This window comes from Dreissena polymorpha, chromosome 9, assembly GCF_020536995.1.
Source record: "Dreissena polymorpha isolate Duluth1 chromosome 9, UMN_Dpol_1.0, whole genome shotgun sequence".
NCBI lineage: Eukaryota > Metazoa > Mollusca > Bivalvia > Myida > Dreissenidae > Dreissena > Dreissena polymorpha.
In genome coordinates this window covers 81,327,825-81,346,428 of record NC_068363.1, presented here as the reverse complement: position 1 = coordinate 81,346,428, position 18,604 = coordinate 81,327,825, and the positions used below count along the sequence as shown (strand labels likewise).

The 18,604-nt window shown below is 37.2% G+C and overlaps 1 long non-coding RNA gene across 1 annotated transcript in view; it reads left to right on the top strand.

The window, feature by feature from the left end:
* The window catches only part of LOC127846471 (uncharacterized), a 35,512-nt gene extending 16,921 nt beyond the window's left edge, over positions 1-18,591 (top strand). The window contains exons 2-3 of the long non-coding RNA XR_008033517.1: positions 12,911-12,993; positions 18,192-18,591. This is a non-coding gene — a long non-coding RNA (uncharacterized LOC127846471). The remainder of the gene's footprint in view (positions 1-12,910; positions 12,994-18,191) is intronic.
* Positions 18,592-18,604: the final 13 nt, after the last annotated feature.

Genomic DNA, 18,604 nt, shown 5'->3' with positions numbered 1-18,604 from the left:
GCCCTTTATTGTTTTAAGCTCACCTGATTGCTCATGTGAGCTTTTTTTGACGGGTCTTTGTTCGTCGTCCGTCTGTCGTCCACATTTGGTTTGTAAACACTCTAGAGGCCACATTTATTGTCCGATCTTTATGAAACTTGGTCAGAAGCTTTGTCCCAATGAAATCTGGGTCGAGTTTGAAACTGGGTCGTGTCGGATCAAAAACTAGGTCACTAGGTCAAAAAAAAGAAAAAACTTGTAAACACTGTAGAAGTCACATTTCATGCCCAATCTTCATGTAACTTTGTCAAAATGTTTGTCTTAATGATATGTTGGTTGAGTTCAAAAGTGGTTCATTAAAAAACATGGCCGCCAGTGGGCGGGGCAGTTTTCCTTATTTGGCTATAGAGAAACCTTGTAAACACTCTAGAAGTCACAATTTTTGCCCAATCATCATGAAAGTTGGTCAAAACATTGGTTTTATTGATATCTTGGACGAGTTCGAAAATGGTCCAGATTGGTAAAAAAACATGGCCCCCAGTGGGCGGGGCATTTTTCTCTATATGTATATAGTACAAACATGTGAACACTCTAGAAGTCACATTTTTGGCCCAATTTTCATGAAATTTGGTCAGAACATTTGTTTTCTTGATATGAGAGATGAGTTCGAAAATGGTTCCTTGTGATCGAACACTATATAAGTCACATTTTTTGCCTAATCATCGTGAAACTTAGTCAATACATTGGTTTTATTGATTTCTCGAACAAGTTGGAAAATGGAATAGATCGGTGAAACACACTTTTTAGCTCACCTGATTGCTTAGGTGAGGTTTTAGGATTGGTCTTTGTCTGCCGTCCGCCAGTCCACATTTGGTTTGTAAACACTCTAGCATTCACATTTCTCATGCATTCTTTATCAAAGTTGCTGAAAGCTCTCAGTCAAGTTTGATAATGAGAAGAATCACATAATTAATGCCATAATTATTATCCCCCGCCATAGGCGGAGGGATATTGTTTTGGCGTTGTCCGTCCGTCTTTCTGTCCTTCTGTCTTTTCATATCTTGGAAGTGCTTTGGCAGATTTCATTGAAACTTGGTATGAGTATATATATGGATAAGAGGATGATGCACGCCAAATGGCATTGTACACTATCTGTTAATAAGGGAGTTATGGCCCTTTGTATCTTGAAAAAATGCTTTTTTGAGTGTCAAATATAGCACTTTTGTGTCCAGAAGCATATTGGCGGGGGATACCAATTCAATGAATTTGCTTGTTGCCCTTAGATTATCCAAATTTTCATTATATTATACAAAATCGTTGTAAACACTCAAGAGGTCACAATTTTATATCAGATTTTATGAATCTTGGTCATAATATTTATTTTTGTAAGCAAAGTTTGAGGTTTGGTAAGTGGGGGTCAACTCAAAATATAGGTCACCTGGTCAAATCTTACAAAAACAAAAACACTCCATACGCCAGAGTTTTGGTTCAATAATGATGAAACTTGACCAGGATGTTTGTCTGGACAATATCTAGGTCAAGTTTGACGTTTGGTAAAGATTGAATGAACTGACTCCTCTCAGGTGAGCAAACTAGGGCCATCTTGGCCCTCTTGTTGTATGATGTTACCTTTCAGGGCTATACCTCAGATACAATGCAAGATTTCAATATGAAACTTCATGGGTGTCTAAATATGACATATCAAGAGATTTGAACCCATCCATAAACAAAATTTAGTTGGCAGGGGATATCAATTCAACGAACTTGCTTGTTAACTTGTTATTACACAAAATTTATATTTATTTTAAATTGTGATATGAATTACAACACCATGCCCAGTTGGTATATTGTACTTCCTAATTAATTAATGAAGTACAATATACCAACTGGGCATGGTGTTATAATTCATCTGACAATTTATAATAAATAAAAATAAAAATATTAGAAATAACTCTAAATAAATGTGAATGTTCTTCTGTTTTATTTAATGAATACAAGTGTAATTGCAACTGTTATCAAAAACCATACACATTATTAAGCTAAACATGTCTAAAACAAGAGATGTGTTCGTCAGAAACACAATGCCCGCTATTGCGCCGCTTTGAAAAAAATATTTATTTTTTTTGTTTTTTTTTACCTTTGACCTTGAAGGATGACCTTGACCTTTAACTTCCGCAGCTCAAAATGTGCAGCTTCATGAGAATGCCGCTTTGAATTTTTAATGTTGACCTTTGACCTTGAAGGATGACTTTGACCTTGAACTTCCACCACTCAAAATGTGCAGCTTCATGAGATACACATGCATGCCAAATATCAAGTTGCTATCTTCGATATTGAAAAAGTTATGGCCAATGTTAATGTTTTCGGACGGACAGACGCCATATATTTGACATTTGACCTTGAAGGATGACCTTGACCTTCACCTTTCACCACTCAAAATGTTCAGCTCCACGAGATACACATGCATGCCAAATATCAAGTTGCTATCTTCAATAGTGAAAAAGTTATGGCCAATGTTAAAGTTTTTGGACGGACGGACAGACGCCATATATTAGACATTTGACCTTAAAGGATGACCTTCACCTTCACCTTTCACCACTCAAAATGTGCAGCTCTGTGAGATGCACATGCATGCCAAATATCAAGTTGCTATCTTCAATATTGAAAAAGTTTTGGCCAATGTTAAAGTTTTCGGACGGACAGACGCCATATATTTGACATTTGACCTTGAAGGATGACCTTGACCTTTCACCTCTCAAAATGTTCAGCTCCATGAGATACACATGCATGCCGAATATCAAGTTGCTATCTTCAATAGTGAAAAAGTTATGGCCAATGTTAAAGTTTTTTTTGGACTGACGGACAGACTGACTGACATGCTGAAGGAGAGTTCAACTGCTATATGCCACCCTACCGGGGGTGTAAAAATAAAAATTAAATACACTGGTAAATTTTAGTTTCAACGGTACATAACAGTTTTAACAGTAGCTAAAAACTTAAACAGAGCATCATACCAAGGCCAATGCAAATGTTCAGTATCAAGCCAATCGGTCAATTCTTTGACGAGTTATTGATCAGAAACGATTTTCTCACTTATTGTGTGAATACATAAGAATACGTGTGACCTTGACCTTTGACCTACAGTCCTGAAAATCAATAGGGGTCATCTGTCGGTCATGAACAATGTCCCCATGAACTTTACTGATGCAAACCCTAAGAATTTGTTAGTTATCATTCGGAAACCATTTTACTGTTTAAAGTCACTGTGACCTTGACCTTTGACCTAGATTACTGAAAATCAATAGGGGTCATCTATCAGTCATGACCAATGTCCCCATGAACTTTCCTGATCACAGGCTTAAGCGTTTTTTAGTTAGCATCCAGAAACCATTTGGTGGACCGACCGAACGACTGACCGACATGTGCAAAATAATATAACCCCTATTCTTCGAATGGGGGCATAATAAGTTCATCTACTGTCCAAGGCCAATGCACATGTGAAATATCAAGCCAATCAGTCAATCCGTTCACAAGTTATTTATCGGAAACAAACTGGTATACAAACAGACCAACCGACATCCAGCAAAACAATATACCTCCTCTTCTTCGAAGGGGGGCATAATAAACATACAAACATCAACTTTCTAAACTAAACTAGGGATATATGGCTAATAATACCGATCTACCAACAAACAGGTGGTGACACCACTATGCACAATTCTTAAAAAAGGACTTCTAACATTTAACGAAACAGTTTGATTAGCTACTGCCTCTTGTTGACTGCTGCTTTCTGCACTGGTCCATTGTTTGGAACCTTATGATCCATCTCGTCCCCAACTTCTTCGTCTATCAGTGGAACATTTTAATTCCAAACACAGGTTGTGCAGGCGCATGCAAACTGTTGCAATTTCACAGCATGTATTAGACTGGAAAGGCAAGCATCCACTAGTGCGATGCAGACATCTAAAAATGATCCAAAATCTTTATTTAACATAGCAATTAGAGGCTCAAAGATGCAGGGGGCACTCCTTAAAAAATCTGCAACAAAATTTTATATATTCTATATGACTTAAAAGGGCGTTTTTCACTGAGATTCATTTGATGTCAATATAAAGAAATACTGTATGTTTCTCTATAAAACAAATCGTCAATAGCTTATGGAAACATGTTATTTGTGTCTGTATTCAATATTTATGCACAATTCAATTTAAATACACTGGAACAATAGCTTTCATAAAAAGAGGATACACATAATGTTTATGGGCCACGCTCTGTGAAAAGGTGTTTTAATGCATGTGCGTAAAGTGTCATCCCAGATTATCCTGTGCAGTCCGTACAGGCTAATCAGGGACAACACTTTCCTCCTTAACTGGATTTTTGTCACAAAGAGTCTTCCTATAAATGTACAATAAAAGCAAAAAGTGTCGCCCTTGATTAGCCTGTGCGGACTGCACAGGCTTATCTGGGACGACACTTTACGCACATGCTTTAAACCCCCTTTTCACAGAGTGAGGCTCATATTAAAGAGTTTAAACAAGAGCACTGCATAATGGGTTCCACGCTCAGCTGTTGTTTTTTTTATTTTTTTTTATTTTTGTGCTATTTCTCCCCAATCAAAACCACCAAACGCTCTATCCCGCCCCTACTTAAACGATATCTGGAAACAATGTCCTCATCTCTTAGGTTTTCGAGAACAATTCTCTCTCTAAACAGCCTTCACTTAAACATCGTAATTTATGTAAATCGTAATTTAAAACCAGTCGTAAATCGTTGATGAAACTGCCTCCTGAACAATAAATATATTTGAAGATTTAGATGGTTTCTGTTATCGATTCAATAATCATATAACAGTTAGTATTTTTTAGATAAATATTCATTCTTTTTTTTTTTTTTATACCACATTTATATAGCGCCCTTTTCATACTCAAGATGTGCGTTCAAAGGCGCTTTACAGTTTTTCCCTGATCACTGGGTCATAAGTTGTCCGTTAACATCTTGGCGCAGTATGCAGTCACGGCACACTGGCTTATTTCCCTCACAGGTACCCATTTATACACCTGGGTGGAGAGGAGCAGTTGTGGGATAAATTTCTTGCTCAAGGAAATTCCAGCGATCAGGGCGGGATTCAAACCCGGGACCTCTCGATCCCTAAGCCAACGTCCTACCATTAGACCACTGCTTTGTTGTCGCGTCATAAAACCAGAGACGATGACCTACGTCTCTGATAAAACTCAGTATGAATTAGGCCTTTATTGTCAGAAGGTGACGCATGGTATCTTATCTTAATAACATCATCTACACATGTTGAGATATATATATATGGTGTCACAAATATACCGGTACCAATTAATACTTTTAATCCACAATTGGGACATCGTCTCCCACTGAGGGAATGCTTTTGTTCCTCAAGTGCAGATGGTGGGTTTTTTTACCATTTATTAATTTAATCAAATTAATTAAATTGACAATCCGTAATTACCAAAGAAAAACATCACTAATTGAGTGAGTGTTTTAATAGTTGATTTTAAATCTTACAGCGTTATAGATAATTTTTTACCCATGGGGGTAATTACCACCACTTTTCAAAGCATGGGGGTAAATGGTCAAATTTTGCCTTGCTTGAAGGGTAATTTGCTAAAAGTAAAACCAGAATATAGCCGGGGTACAGACACGCTACTTTTATAATGTTAAACACAATTAACCATTAACTATGTGTATTTTTTCATATTAGTAGGTTTCTTAATTTCTTGTTATTTTAACTTGTATTGTTGGCAGATTACATTTAAGAAGATCTTCGACCTTATTGTCCACCACCGTGGGCCATGGAATACTTTTTTGCCAACTTTCAACAGTTGTTTTATAAGCGTTTTAGGGGTTCCTTTTTGATTTCAAAACAGAGGAAATTAAATCATTCAGTATTGGCAGTACAATTTTATTACTCGGTACAATTTTTGCCGTACACAAAAAATCAATTTTACTTTGAGAAGTATTTTGCGTTGGCTTGGAAGAAGCCATGCTGACCACTTCATGTAATTTAATAAACACATAAGCGCTTGACTGTCTGTTAAAAAATAAATACTAAATTTACCATGCGTCTAGATGATACAGAGTATACATACCAACTGGCTAACTATTTCTACAATCCAGCACAAATTTTTACGATAACCAGTCTCATATTTTGGCTAAAGACAATCAGCTGTTTATATTTTTTGTTTACGATGTACGCCGAGAATTTACAGCATTAGCGTAAGTCCAGTTTGGCTTGCTTAAATGTACGCAAAGAAATGATAAATTGAGCGTATCTTGATATTTCTAATGCATATATTACGCTGTTAAGCAGCTTATCTAGAACGCTGATCTCAACTGTATGGTGAAAATTTAAGAAAGAAATTAATATGTTGATGGAATGTAGCGAACATTATTGGGACTATTTAAATTTACCTATGGCTACATATGTGTCATGTTTAGCATTTTTAATTTTTATCATAAATTTAGATTTTATTAAGAAAATAAAGTAAAGCATGCAAACAATCAAATAAATATTGAGAACAAGACAAACACAGTTTGTTCAGGCTACAGACTTTGATTCTAACATTAGAATGGTATTTAAATGATAAAATAAAAATAAGGTTACATGCAAAAGCAGATATTCACTTTTCAATTACAAAACCTGCCATGTTCTGACATCTAACACATTTTCGCTAATGAATATCCCCTGGACTTGTTCATTTAAAATCACAAAACTCCTTTTGGGCTAGAGATCTTTGTTAGAAAGCGATTTTTAAATAAAATATAGAAAACATCAAAGTTTTAGACTAAACCATATACTTTTTAATAAAAAAATTTTGCTTATTCATGAAATCTTACACAGTTTTGCTTTTAAATAATTCCGGACCAATTTTAGTTTAAATCACAAACTTTATGTCGGCTAGAGCTTTTACATTGCATTCATTAAAAAATGATACTTAAATAAGAAATATTAATGAAGAAATAAAAAATCTTTAGAAAAACAAAGATATGTTCTATTCAATAAGAAAAGTCTGTCTCGGTATTGAATCATATACATTTTCTTAATGAGTGACAGAGTATGTCTGGAACTATATAATTTTTTATACTGAAATAATGTTTTAATCAAAGGCAGATACGTGATTTTCAAAGAAATTGTATATCTTGGTCATAAATCTTTAAAAAAATCGCTAATGAATATCTCCTGAATTGTTAACGCTAAAAATCACAAAGTTTACTTCAAACTTTATGTGCTGAAATAACCTTTATAATTATCTTCAAATAATAAAATTCAATAAAGAAATAATTATGTTTTAAGCAAAGGCATAACTGAAAGGATTTCTTCAATCCAGCAATTTCGGCCTTAAATATTACGTGTTGTCACTGAATATTGTTGCAAAGACACATATGTTAGAAATCTGGCGTGTATTATTTTAAGTTCATTATTATATTTTAACGATGTAACATATAATTATGCCCCCCTCTCACTCCCCCCCTACCCCCCAGCCCCCCACCCCCCCCCCAATTTTTTTTTTAAACATTAATAAATTACCCCACCCCACATTATTACCCCCTCTCACCCCCCCACTACCACTTACCCCCTCCCCCCCCCACCCCCCACCATTTTAATAAATTACCACACCCCACATTATACCCCCCTCTCACTCCCCCCTACCCCGCCCCTCCCCCTACCTCCCCACCCCCACCTCCCAAAAAAAAATATTTTTTTTTTTAAACATCTAATAAATAACCAAACCCAACATTATTACTCCCTCTCACCCCCCCACCCCCCCACCCCCACCACCCCTCAATTTTTTTTTTAAAACGGCTTATAAATTACCACATAACCCCACATATAAAACCCTCACATTCACCCCCTCATCCCCTAACCCCCCCCCCCCCCCACCAATTTTTTTATAAAAAACATCTAATAAATTACCACACCCTACATTATACCACCTCTCACCCCCCCCCCCCCCCCCCACCCCACCCTACCCCCCCACCACCCTACCCCCATCTACCCCCCCCCCCCCCCCCCGAATTTTATTTTTTTAAAACATCTTATAAATTACCACACCCCACACTCCCCCCTTGATCATGACTGGCAGATGACCCCTATTGATTTTCAGGTCACTTGGTCAAAGGTCCAGGTCACAGTGACTCAAAATGGTACAATGGTTTCCGGATGATAACTTACATTAGGTCAAAGGTCAAGGTCACAGTGACAAAAAACATATTCACACAATGGCTGCCACTACAACTGACAGCCCATATGGGGGGCATGCATGTTTTACAAACAGCCCTTGTTTTAAAATGCCTCTCACTTTCCAGCCATTAAAAAAAGTGATAAGCGTTTATTTCATTGAAGGGGGCAGGAAATGTATCCTTATATGGCTGAAGTAAAACCTTGTCATCACTCTAAAAGTTACATTTATAGTTCACTCTTTATGACACTTGGTCAGAACAGGCTGCACTAAACAGGTCAGTTTGTGTCTCAGGTGAGCGACTTTGGGCCTTTCAGGCCCTCTTGTTTACTTTAATCTTCATGAAACTTGTTTAGAATATTTGTTCTCATTATATCTTGGCAAGTTTCACAACTGTTCTTTTTTTTCAAAAACATGGCCACTTTGGGATGGGGTTGTTGGTAGACCTTACATATTGATACTCTAGAAGTCACTTTTTAGTCCAATCTTCATGAGGCTTGGTCAGAACATTTGTTCTAATGGTATCTGGGCCGAGTTTGAAAATGGTGCCGTTCCATTGAAAAACATGGCGAGGCAGTTTTCCTTATATGGCTATAGTGAAACTTGTGAACAATCTTGTGTACCATATTTATTGTCTAATCTTCATGAAACTTGGTCAGAACATGTCCCAATGAAATCTCCGCAGAGTTTGAAACTGGGTTGCATAAGATTAAAAACTGTGTCATGTTAAAAAAAAGCTTGTAAACTCTTTAGAAATCCCATTTTTTGTCCATTATTCATGAAACTGGGTCATAAATTTGTCTAATGATATATCAGCCTAGTTGAAAACGGTTCCTGCCAGTTGAAAATATGGCGGCAGGGGATGAGGCTGTTTCCATTGGATGGCTATAATGTAGCCTTGTGGATATTCTAAAAGTCCCTTATTTGTAGCTCACCTGAGCATGGTGAGCTTTTGTGATCGCCTTTTGTCTGTCGTGCGTCGTCCATTGTATGTTGTGCGTTGTGCGGCGTCAACATTTGCCTTGTTAACTCTCTAGAGGACACATTTATTGTCCAATCTTCATGAAATTTGGTCATAAGATTGGTCTCAATGATATCTTGGATGAGTTCGAAAAATGGTAATGTTTGCTTGAAAAACATGGCTGCCAAGGGGCAGGGCATTTTTCCTTATATGGCTATATGGCTATATGAAAATCTTGTTAACACTCTAGAGGCCACATTTATTGTCTGATCTTCATGAAACTTGGTCAGAAGAATTATCCCAATAATATCTTGGACAAGTTTGAAAATGATGCCCGCTGGTTGAAAAACATGGCCGCCAGGGCATTTTTAGCTGGACTATTATATATGAAATATATATAGTGGAGCTATCCTACTCACCCCGGCGTCGGCGTGAGCGTGCAAATGTTTAAGTTTGCGTACCACCCAAAATATTTCCTATGTCCCTTGACATATTACTTTCATATTTTGCATACTTCTTTACCAATATGACCCCAACCTATAAACAATAGCAGACAACTGTATCAAGAATTTTGTAAGAATTATGGCCCTTTTTCCACTTAGAATATGCATATTATTGATAACTCTATGTTAAAGTTTGCGTACCACCTCAAATATTTTCAATGTCCCTTGACATATTGCCTTTTATATTTTGCATACTTCTTTACCAACATGACCCCAACCTATAAACAAGAGCAGACAACTGTATCAAGCATTTTGTAGGAATTATGGCCCTTTTTTTGTCTTTGTTACTTTTAATATTTTGTTATCCCCACGCTTTTTGAAAAGTGTGGGGATATTGTGGTTATCTCCGCTGTCTGTTCGTCCGTCTGTCCGTCCGTCCATCCTGGCAACTATCTCCTCCTACACTATAAGCACTAGAACCTTGAAACTTACACACATGGTAGCTATGAGCATATGTGCGACCCTGCACTATTTGGAATTTTGATCTGACCCCTGGGTCAAAAGTTATGGGGGTTGGGGTGGGGCCAGGTCATAGATTTTCACTCATTTTTTAATGTTATTTTACATTTACTTGTTCATTTCTACACCGATTTACTTAAAATTGATACTGAATATCTCTTATGACAATACCGTCAATCCCAACTATGCATGGCCTGATTACCAACCCTGGGGCGCCACGCCCACATAGACCACGCCCACCCAAAATTGCCTTTTACTATAAAAAACTTCTTCATTTCTACACCGATTTACTTCCAATTGATACTGAACTTCTTCATGACGATACAGTCAATCTCAACTATGTATGGCCCCATTACCAACCCTGGGGCGCCCCCGCCCACATAGACCACGCCCACCCAAAATTGCCTTTTACTATAAATTCTTCATTTCTACACCGAGATACTTCAAATTGATACTGAACATCTCATATGACAATACAGTCAATCTCAACTATGCATGGCCCCATTACCAACCCTGGGGCGCCCTCACCCACAAAGACCACGCCCACCCAAAATTGCCTTTTACTATAAATTCTTAATTTCTACACCGATTTACTTAAAATTGATACTGAACATATCTTATGACAATACGGTAAATCTCAACTATGCATGGCCCCATTATCAACCCTGGGGCGTCCCCTGGGTCAAACATGCGGCGTGGGGATACGCGTCGGCCTTTGCCGCGCCATTTCTAGTTAAATTTTGTGTTTAGATCCACTTTACTTCTAAAGTATCAAGTCTATTGCTTTCAAACTTCAAATATTTTCTTACCATCATGATGTTACTGTACCTTGCAAGTTGAATTTGACCTTGACCTTTGAATGACCTTGACTCTCAAGGTCAAATTAATAAATTTTGCTTTAATTGCCATAACTTATTTATTTATTTAACATCAGATTTGATTCATACTTTGACAAAACAACACTAACCTGACATACCACAATGGACTCCACCCAAGCTATCCCCCACACCCCCCCCCCCCCCCCCGAATACCCCCCCCCCCCCCAAAAAAAAATTCTTTTTTTTGAAAGATCATATATTAAATGACCACACACCCACGATATATACCCCTCTCTCCATGATGGCTTACGTCATACTGTCAAGCACTTGAATAGTCGAGCGTGCTGTCCTCTGACAGCTCTTGTTCCTTATATGGCTATAGTAAAACCTTGTTAACACTCTAGAGGCCACATTTATTTTTCGATCTTCATGAAACTTGCTCAGAATATTTGTCCCAATGATATCTTAGATTAGTTAAAAAATGGTAAGTTTTGCTTGAAAAACATGGCTGCTAAAGGGTGGGTCATTTTTCCTTATATGGCTAAAGAGGCTATAGTAAAATCTTGTTAACACTCTAGATGCCACATTTATTGTCCTATCTTCATGAAAATTGGTCAGAAGATTCATCCAAATAATATATTGGACATGTTCAAAAATGATGCCGTTTGGTTTAAAAACATTGCCGCCAGGGGGCGGGGCATTTTTCCTCATATGGCTATAGTTAAACCTTGTTAACACTTTAGAGGCCACATTTATTTTCCGATCTTCATGAAACTTGGTCAGAAGATTTGTCCCAATGATATCTTGGATAAGTTCAAAAATGGTTTTGTTTGCTTTAAAAAAATGGCCACTAGGGGCGGGGCATTTTTAACCAGGTTTTCCGAAGGAAAAAACTGGTTATTAGATTGGCGAATGCGGGTGGGCTGGCTGGCGGGCGGGCGGAACAAGCTTGTCCGGGCCATAACTATGTCGTTCATTGTCAGATTTTAAAATCATTTGGCACATTTGTTCACCATCATTGGACGGTGTGTCGCGCGAAATAATAACGTCGATATCTCCAAGGTCAAGGTCACACTTTGAGTTCAAAGGTCAAAAATGGCCATAAATGAGCTTGTCCTGGCCATAACTATGTCATTCATTGTGAGATTTTAAAATCATTTGGCACATTTGTTCACCATCATGGGACGGTGTGTCGCACGAAAGAATCACGTCAATATCTCAAATGTCAAGGTCGCCACGACTAAAAATAGATTTTTTTTAAAAACAAACTTACAAAGGGGGTTAATTTTGTTTGTTCATTTCAAAAGTTCAGTTTGAGTTTTCTCCCTTTATCAGATTTTTTTCACAATGAAAACCTGGTTTTGTGACAATTTTGTCCCTTGTTCCTTATATGGCTATATATGGCTATAGTAAAATCTTGTTAATACTCTAGAGGCCACATTTATTGTCCAATCTTCATGAAATTTGGTCAGAAGATTTGTCTCAATGATATCTTGGAAGAATTTGAAAATAATTAAGTTTGCTTGAAAAACATGGCTTCCAATGGGGCGGGGCATTTTTCCTTATATGGCTATAGTTAAATCGTGTTAACACTCTACAGGCCACATTTACTGTCCTATCTTCATGAAACTTGGTCAGAAGATTCATCCCGATAATATCTTTGACGAGTTATAAAATGATGCCAGTTGGTTGAAAAACATGTCTGCCAGGGGGCGGGGCATTTTACGTTATATGGCTATAGTAAAATCTTGTTAACACTCTAGAGGCCAAATTTATTTTCCGATCTTCATGAAACTTGGTCAGGAGATTTGTCCCAATAATATCTTGTATTCTCAGTTGAGCGACTTTGGGCCTTTCAGGCCCTCTTGTTTATGTATTTTACCAGAAACCATTAAATTTCTTGTTGAGGCCAACTTTTACCAAAATCCTCCATCAGTCAATTACAGTTGTAATTGTAAGTACTTCATTTGTCTGTTTCAGTGTACAAGAAAGATCCCGCTGGATAAAGTGGATACCCTCCTCTATGGCTCAGCTTGCGCAAATTGAATCTCGCATTTTAAATTGTAAGTTGATAACTTTACAATTAACAGTATGTTATATTAAATTGCATGAATTTAGTTTAAACATTCATTTATTTTAGCTTGATTGCATCGAAAGCGTAAGGCTTGTAGAGATATCTTCGAGTCCCTTTTTTTGGATCCTGACCATGCTCAGACAGAGTTGGGTTTCAACCATGAACCTCCTAAGGTCAAATGGCTTACACCATTTAGAGTATACCACTGATCCATGTAAGTGTCTTATTATATAATAAAAATGTATCAAACTGATATGGATTTTTAATTACTAGTTGAGGTTTTTCAAAAACGTTGTTATGTCATCTAGTGGTTCTTTATAAAGTTTATTCCATTCTAGCCTCTAGTAAAAAATTTGACACGTAGCTAAAGGTTTCTAGTATTCCTTTTTATGCCCCCCTTCGAAGAACAGGGGGTATATTGCTTTGCACATGTCGGTCTGTCGGTCGGTCTGTCGGTCCGTCCACCAGGTGGTTTCCAGATGATTACTCAAGAACGCTTAGGCCTAGGATCATGAAACTTCATAGGTACATTGATCATGACTCGCAGATGACCCCTATTGATTTTGAGGTCACTAGGTCAAAGGTCAAGGTCACGGTAATCCTAAATAGTAAAATGGTTTCCGGATGATAACTCAAGAACGCTTAGGCCTAGGATCATGAAACTTGATAGGTAGATTGATCATGACTCGCAGATGACCCCTATTGATTTTCAGGTCACTAGGTCAAAGGTCAAAGTCACAGTGACCGGAAATAGTAAAATGGTTTCCGGATGATAACTCAAGAACGCTTAGGCCTGGGATCATGAAACTTGATAGGTAGATTGATCATGACTCACAGATGATCCCTATTGATTTTCAGGTCACTAGGTCAAGGTCACAGTGACCAGAAAAAGTAAAATGGTTTCCGGATGATAATCAAGAACGCTTATGCCTAGGATCATGAAACTTTGTAGGTAGATTGATATTGGCTGGCAGATGACCCCTATTGATTTTCAGGTCACTAGGTCGAAGGTCAAGGTCACGGTGACCCGAAAAAGTAAAATGGTTTCCGGATGATAACTCAAGAACGCTTATGCCTAGGATCATGAAACTTCATAGGTACATTGATCATGACTTGCAGTTGACCCCTACTGATTTTCAGGTCAAAGGTCAAGGTCACGGTGACCCGAAATAGTAAAATGGTTTCCGGATGATAACTCAAGAAAGCTTATGCCTAGGATCATGAAACTTGATAGGTAGATTGATCATGACTCAAAGTTGACCCCTATTGATTTTCAGGTCACTATATCAAAGGTCAAGGTCACGGTGACCTGAAATAGTAAAATGGTTTCTGGATGATAACCCAAGAACGCTAATGGCTACGATCATGAAACTTCATAGGCACATTGATCATGACTGGCAGATGACCCCTATTGATTTTCAGGTCACTAGGTCAAAGGTCAAGGTCACAGTGACAATAAACATATTCATTTTAAATCTAGGATTTAATAACCTGCAGGATGAAGCTCAAAAGGGTATAGTGAAAAGCCATACCAGTCATGTGACATTTTATTAATTTTATATCTTTAAATATCTATATTATAGTACGCCACTCAACCTTCGCCTTGACACAAACACAACTTAAAGAGTTTTGAGGGAGGATCTCAGATAGTGTGATTGGAGTAGGTAATTGGTATATTGCCAATTTGGTATTGGTATTAATTGACTGTGTTAACTCACCTGAGGATAGGTGGAGGAATCGTAGAGGAGTGGATAATCATGAATATTTGTTTTTATAAGCATGCACTAAAATTTCTTTTTTGACGATGCTGCGAAGCATCGTCTAAGTTATCATATCAAGAACAAATTCTTCACAATGGCAACCTATGTAAAAGACCAAGCCAGTCCGATTGAGATAGCTCGATTTTTCTAATCGGCATACCTCGCTGATTATCATTGATAAAGGTATAAGAAGCTCAGCTATAAATAGGACAGCATATTCTGGGAAAAGATTTAATAATAGTTTGAAAATGTTAATTTTAAATCAGTTATATACAATCCATTATATGTTTATAGATCAATGAAACAACTATGCATTCAGTAAATAAATTGCGAATTGAAACGTGTATAATTAACTTTCAACGCGATCATGAGTGTAAAGAAAACAAATTATTTCGAACCTGCCATTTGTAAACGTTGTAGCGACTATGGTACATTTGTATATAAACAGCATAATAGCCGTATCATATCTGTGATACTCGCTGTTCTGCGTGCTTTCTCATTTTGCATATTTAATAAATATTAAAACATAAATTACAGAGCCACATCAGTGCACATACTATGTTTGACAATTCATTCGTTTGTTGGATATTGTTTGCTGTTTTAAACACATATTAGGTCATATCGCGGAGATTTAGTTAACCTTACCATGTGTTCATGGGCGAACTCACGTATTCAAGTGCTCTTACGACTATGTGCTCATACCCACTTTTGATCGGGAATCATCATGAAATTAATGCCGTAAGACGAACAAACATGCCTTAGCTTATTGAATTAGAGAAAAAGAACAATAATCAAAAGAGAAAAAGTATATGTTCATGCACATGGGATTGTGAAATCACGTCCGTACACATAGCATCATTAACTTAGGAAAGGAAACAACGAAATATAAAGTTTGGTATAACATACATGTGAAGTTAAAGATCATGGTGTAATTAAAAAGCATGTCAAGCTTTGAATTTATATGCTGAAACATAATGTCATAACCCACAAACGTTTTACTGTAACAGACATTTTTTTAAGATAAGTGGTACAGAAAATACACGTTGAATACCTTTTTAAAGATATTTGTTGTTATATTTAATCGAGAATGTAACCCGCCTCCCAGATTGGCTGAAACGATCAAGTTCCCCACGGGTACTACTTCTCCGTACCCCCAATTTTTTTTTCGTACCCTACATTTTTTGTACCCAATTTGTTTCGTACCCAATTTTTTTTTTCGTACCCAAATTTTGCTCATAACCAAAATTTTTTTTCGTACCAATTTTTTTCCTACCCAAATTTTGTTTCGTAACCAAATCTTTTTACGTACTTATTTTTTTTGGCATAATTGCTGTACCCAAAATTTTCGTATCCATTTTTTCCTACCCACAATTTTCGTACCCACATACACAATTGTGATGATGTAGATAAATTTAAATAGATGCTTTTATATCAATCCTCTTCAAAAGCATCGTCACACCAGTACTGTCAGTACTATTCATTAGTACATGGAAATATGCATACTGCTTAGATTTTATTTAACTAATTTAATTAAATCAAATCACTTTGATCCAAAATAATAAAAACTCACTGGTTCAACAATGGACAGTCAGTTAGTCAGTTGTGAAAACTACCAATCACCTTCGATATTTTTTGGATTTACCTAGAACCAAATTAAAATCAACAGTTGAAATTATAACTCCAAAGTACACAATCATTGGGCATTATAAAATTTAATATTGTTAGGCATCATAATACACAATGGCATTATATTTATGCCCCCCTTGAAGAAGAGGGGGTATATTGTTTTGCACATGTCGGTCGGTCCGTTCGTCCGTCGATCGGTCGGTCCGTCCGTCCACTGATTGGTTTCCGAATGATAACTCAAGAACGCTTACACCTAGGATCATGAAACTTCATAGGTACATTGATCATGACTCGCAGATGACCCCTATTGATTTTCAGGTCACTAGGTCAAAGGTCAAGGTGACGGTGACTCGAACTAGTAAAATGGTTTCCAGATGATAACTCAAGAATGCTTATGCCTAGGATCATGAAACTTCATAGGTACATTGATCATGACTCGCAGATGACCCCTATTGATTTTCAGGTCACTAGGTCAAAGGTCACGGTGACTTGACACAGTAAAATGGTTTCCGGATGATAACTTAAGAAAGCTTACGCCTAGGATCTTGAAACTTCATAGGTACTTTGATCATGACTGACAGATGCTATTGATTTTCAAGTCACTTGGTCAAAGGTCAAGGTCACAGTGACTCGAAACAGTAAAATGCGATCCTGATGATAACTCAAGAATAATTATGCCTAGGATCATGAAACTTCATAGGTACATTGATCATGACTCGCAGATGACCCCTATTGATTTTTAGGTCACTAGGTCAAAGGTCAGGTCACAGTGACAATAAACGTATTCACACAATGGCTGCCACTACAACAGACGACAGCCTATATGGGGGGCATGCATGTTTTACAAACAGCCCTTGTTTAATACATGATATTTTCCAAATATTTCCTCAAAAACTCTGCAAGAATATGTACGAAAAAATAAATATGAATGGTTCTTTTCCTCTCTGCACAAATAACCATATTTTTTTTTAGCACACCTGAGCACAACGTGTTTAACACTCTGGATGCCATGTTAATTGTCCAATCTCCCTGAAATTTGGTCAGAACATTCATTTTTAATGATGCCTCGGCTGAGTTCAAAATTGTTCTGGTTGGTTGAAAAACATATCTGCCAGGGGGCAGGGTAGTTTTCCTTATATGGCTATAGTGAAATCTTGTTAACTTGGTCACTACAATTTTTCTAATGATATCTCTGCCTAGTTTAAAAATGGTTCAAGTCTGTTGAAACCATGGCTGCCAGGGTCGGCTCAGTTTCCCTCAAATGACTATACTATAGTGCAAACATTCTACAAGTCACATTTTTCGTCTAATCATCATGAAACTTTGTCAGAACATTAATTTTGTTCTAATGATGTATCTGCTGAATTTGAAAATGGTTCCAGTTTTTCAATAAACATGAAGCCAGGGATTTCGGTTTCCTTATATGGCTATATTGAAACCTTATTAACAAGCAAAAAGTCACATTTTTAGTACAATTTTTCTTGAAACTTGGTCACAACATTTGTTGTTATGATATCTTGGACGTGTTCAAAAATGCTACTGGTTCATTGAATATCATGGCAGCTAGGGTGAGGGAAGTTTTCCTTATATGGCTGAGTGAAGCGTACAGCTACATGTATCTCAGGTATCCATTGTCAATTTGATACAAACCACAGTATCTTAAATAGAATTACTACTACGTCCAACAAATTTGAATAGATTAAAGAAATGATAACTTCTAAATTAGGATACTTAAGATAGCTGTACGTTTTATAATATAACAACTTCAAAAATTTATGTTTAGATTTTCCTTTCTTTTTAGGTATCAAATGCAGTTTGGAGAAGAGATTTGTTGTTCTACCTCAAAGTCAGCATCGTATATGGACAATTTGTAGCAAATAAAGACAAGCCCCAAACCCCCTTGGTCATGATTCATGGCATGGGAGGTGGGGTAGGACTATGGGTGCAAAGCATAGACTCGCTGGCAGAGAAACGACCAGTGTACGCTTTTGACCTTCTGGGATTTGGACGCAGCTCAAGGCCAAAGTTCAGCTCTAGTGCCAAACTGGCTGAAATGGAGTTTGTGGAATCTATTGAAGAGTGGCGTCAGGAGATGAAAATTGAGAAAATGGCCCTGCTGGGACACTCTCTTGGTGCTTATTTAGCCAGTGCTTATTCTTTGAAATACCCTGAAAAAATAGAACACTTATTTCTAATTGATCCATGGGATTTCCA